The following is a 4,786-nucleotide window of genomic DNA, read 5'->3' as shown; positions in this document are numbered from 1 at the left end:
TCCCAGCTCTCTGGCACACTCAGGTCCTGGGTTTTTTTTTTTTTGTATCTATACTTAACATTTTATTTTACTGAATGACTCAATTCCTCTATCTTTTCTTTAATTCTTGATTTTCTCTATTTCACTTTTTTTTATTTGTGAGGCTTTGTCCTGAGTTTATTCTACTAACTGAGTTTCTCATTTCAAGTTTTACTTCAGTTTTGCTTTGCAGAAATTTTAATTGTTCCTGAAATTCTCTTTTAATAATTATTTTCTTTTTTCATTCCTCTGTTGGTGTATTCACTCTAAGATATGTATTAGATATTCTTTGAGTTACTTGAACAAATTTATGACGGATATTTTGAAATCATCGTCTTGTGCATCAACTAAGGTGTTTTTCTCAGGAAGCCTTAAAATGAGGGTACTAATTTCCAGAGAAGAAGAGACTTACCATCTTGGTTATTAATTTTGTTTATGTCTTTGCAATGGAACCTAGGCATCTGGAGTTAGATTGTTGGTAGTGCTTCTTGGTAGTCATCCTACCTTTGTTAAGTGGGCATTTATACCTGTGTTTGCTCTTACCTCAACTTTTCAGGTTATGGTCCAGCTGAAGTGTGTTTGGGTTCATTCCTGGTAGCAACTGGGTGTTAATCTGTGTTTGTGCTATCTTCAGTGTTTCCAGCCCAACTATGGATCGGTGCAGCTTCCAAGCACAAGGATAATCCCTCTGTACTTTAATAAGATTCTTCCTGCCAAGGCTTAGAAGTCTGTGGAAGGCTCACAGATTTGCAGGTGGTCCTTAGATGGCACGGATGGGGTTCACTACCTGAGGATAGTCAAAGAGAGCATAATGCTTAAGCAATCCTCAAATGGAGTCATGGCAAGAATGTGAGTCTCTTTCTGGTGGTGGTGCATAGGGCAATTGGTCCTCAGGCAGTAGGAGCAGAGTTAGGGTGAGCGTAGGAATCACTACTGGTGGCATGGTTCTCAGATGGTAGGGTAGATTCCTGGCAGGGGAAAAGTCACTGAAGACTTGGGAGTTACTATCTTGGGGTAGCCTGAAGATCAATTAGTTCTCAGGTGGCAGGGATGCAGTCATGGCTAGGGTAGGAGTCAAAATTTGGATTTTTAATTTAAAAGTTGTCAAAAGCATGTATCTATATAATTCTCCCCTAAATGGAATTTTACCATGATATCTCTGATTTTATCAACCTTTTGTCATTAAGGCTCATTTTACCTGTATGAAAAGTTATAATTATTCACATGGTTAATTTGGTGGTTAATACAGAACAATTTTTAAATATATCAATATAAATTTTATTATGTGTGTACCCTCTAAAAACTAATACAAACATATGACTATACCACTGTAAATATATGTTAAATTCTTACACAAACATCTGAATAGATGAATAGTTGAAAATGCAGTGGGACTTGCTCATATGAACTTACAGCAGTGGTGAAAGCATGCACAAGATCCATGCAAACTCAATCAGGCAAAGTAAGCATAGACCTGGGGAAATGGGCAGCAGGCCCTATTCTTAAGTGAGGAACTATTGGCAACTGATTACTGTTAGTTGAAGGCGAGTGGATCTTAAGGGAGTGAAGTTACATAGGCTGACCAGGCTCCTGTGAATGAACTCACTCACCAAAGGACATCTGGGCACACAAACATGACTGATAGACCTTACCATATATGACAGAAAGCATGGAGTCCTGTGAGAAGGCTATGAGAGGTACAGAGAGGGGAGAGGTCTAAATATGCTCAATATGTAATAAATCCACAAAAATTAAATAAAAATATATTGAAAACTATTTCTTGCATAATGTCATTAGACATCATAAATAAACCATATAAACTCTTCAGTTATATTTATAAAAAAAGAAAGTATTCTAAGAAGCTATTTTGTTATAGTGACTGCCATTTAAGACATTTCTGTATATTAGCTGCTTTAAGGAAATCAATTGTTACATGAAGCTAATAAAATACTAAAATTTTATACATTAAAACCTGGAAAATCATTGTCAAAAGAAATCAAAATTAACTTAGAGAAGGAAAAAGATGAAAAATGTGAGCAAGTATGACAATGTCTACCTAAGTAGTTTAATATTCACTAGGAATAGCATAGTCCAAATCAAGGAATTGTCCCTGAAAGCTTCCTATAAGTTGAACTGTCAAATCAGTACAGCCAAATAACACATTGAATAAAAAGTTAGTGCACTGTCTATGGAAGAAATTTGAAGAAAGCTGAATCCAAGAAAGAAAAACAACAGACCTATTTTACACACCAGCATTTCCAGAATGACTAAAATAGAAAACAGATTATTATTTTGGAACATTAATTATTCTCTGCTTTTAGAATGGGTAAAAAGAGAAAATATCCATTAGACACAGTAGACAGTAAGGAATCAAGGTCAAGGCAGTAGGGGACAAGAAAAAGAAAAGCAAACCAAAGATTCCATGGAAGATCCTGGAAAGTGGAGGAAATTATCTTAATTGCTGAGTATACAATCACATTATACACAAATACATTGAATTTAACAAAATAGAATGCCCTGAAGCTATGGTTTGCTGAGCAACTCAAAAGGTTTAGTTACCACACTCAAATCAAAGGGAGGACACTTAAGAGAAATCTCAGAAGCTAAAGCTTTAAGGGAATTGGAAGAACTGGAGTTCATCCACGTAACAGTTTCCTGAAAAAATACTGTGTCCAAATACTTCTGACAGCATAATCAAGTTTGATTTTTATGAAAATGCACAGAAGGACTAGTGAGATAGCTGAACCAGTGAAAATGCTTGCCAGGGGTATTAAGGACTTGAGTTTGATCCCCAGGACCCACATACTGGAATGAGAGAACTGATTTCTCAGCTTTTCCCCTGACATCCACACATGTATGTACGTATGCACCCACCCCCCAAAACCCCCACAGACATACAGTATAGATAAATGTCAAAAATGCTTAGGAAAACCTACAAAGCATATGTACCACAAAAGCACTTTAATGTCATAAAACAGAAATATATATATATATATAGCATTTAATTCAAGAATATTTATTATAATAATAGTGCTACAGAGAATTTTGAATATTCTTTGTTTGTTTGTTTGTTTGTTTGGTCTTTTTGAGACAGGGTCTCCCTATGGCCCCCGCTGTCCTGTAACTCACTATGTAGACCAGGCTGGCCTTGAGCTCACAGAGATCTGCCTTCCTCTGCCTCCCAAGTGCTGGGATTAAAGGCGTGCGCCACCACACCTGTAAAATATACTCTTTTGTACATAAAAGCATATGATATGACTCTGCAGAACTATCATCATGTCTACAAACTCTAAATAGGCTCATATTTCAATAGGTTTTGACTTTTGCATGTCAAATATATATGCCCGCCCTTAAAGGAAAACATTCTCCACTAATACAATTAAGTATGTTAAAATTTAATTAGCATCATGTGTTCAAGTAATTAAATATACATTCATCACATATGAGTTTATTGTATATTCTGGAGAAAAACAGAACTGGTTCATAGTCAAAACTGTTATTAAGTATTCATATTGTAGATAACTTTAAATAAAATATATTGTGTATTTTTCTCCACACCCTTTGTAGAGCATCTTTAATATCTTTGTTCCTCAAGCTATAAATCAATGGATTCAACATGAGAATAAGCAGGGTATAAAATATGGAGGATATTTTGTCAGTATCAATGGAGTGACCAGATTCAGGTTTCATATATACAAATGTCAAAGTCCCATAGAAGACTGTGACCACTGTGAGGTGGGACCCACAGGTGGAGAAAGCCTTGTGCCTGCCCTCAGCAGAGTTCATTCTGAGAAGGTCTATGAGGATGAGAAGGTAGGACACAAAGACGACCAGGAGAGGGGACAGCACATCTACTGAAGCTAAAGTCAGAATGATCAATTCCACATGGTCTGTATTTGAGCAGAGCAGAGCTACCAGGGGGACACAGCCAAAGAAGAAGTGATTGATGATATTGTACCACAGAAGCACAAAGAAAATATGTTGATGTTGACTACAAGAGAAACAAATACACTGTAGAGATAAGGGAAGGTCATCGGTATGCAACACGCTCCTTGGGACATGATGAGCATGTAGAGCACAGGCTTACAGATCGACACATAGCGGTCGTAGTACATGACAGAGAGGATAAAAATTTCACAAGCAACGAACAGAAGAAATAAGGCTAATTGTGTGGCACAAAGGTTGAAGGAAATTTCGTCTTGCAACAAAATTTACTAACATTTTAGGTCCTACTGCTGTTATCTAACCAAGACTGTAATAGCCAGGTGTCTGAGAAAAAAGTACATGGGTGTTTGTAGCCTTAAGTACATCATGGTGAGGATGATCATTCCCAAGTTGGCCACTCCTGAGATCAGAGAGATGATGAGGAACACACCAAATAATGGGGTCTGCAGATCATAGTGATCAGTGATGCCCATCAGGATGAATTCAGTCACCTCTGTGAGGTTGTGTTTCTCCATCTGGGCTTACAGAAACCTGTTCTGAATACAGACATCATTAGAGACAAGAGAATTGAAATATTAATACTCAGGGCATTTTACCCCATAAAATATTACAGTTAGGTTACAATCAGCCTTTTCCAGTTACAATATTTGAAATTTAATCCATCCTTGTTACATATAATATACTGTGTACATTTACATATGCATTCAGAATAAAAACAGAGACAGTGGTATGTCAGTGGTTCCCAATAAAGTTATTTTACTCACAAGATATCATCCTGCAATGCCTAGAAATGCCTAGATTTTGCAGACTTCGAGGTAAATCT

At 36.8% G+C, this 4,786-nt stretch overlaps 1 pseudogene; it reads right to left on the bottom strand.

Moving 5' to 3' along the window:
* Positions 1 to 3,525: 3,525 nt before the first annotated feature.
* On the bottom strand, positions 3,526 to 4,478 carry LOC103745048 (annotated as a pseudogene).
* Positions 4,479 to 4,786: the final 308 nt, after the last annotated feature.

Source organism: Nannospalax galili, unplaced genomic scaffold (assembly GCF_000622305.1).
Source record: "Nannospalax galili isolate Female #2095 unplaced genomic scaffold, S.galili_v1.0 scaffold583, whole genome shotgun sequence".
Lineage (NCBI taxonomy): Eukaryota > Metazoa > Chordata > Mammalia > Rodentia > Spalacidae > Nannospalax > Nannospalax galili.
The sequence above is the reverse complement of the archived record's forward strand: the minus strand, read 5'-3'. Positions and strand labels throughout refer to the sequence as shown.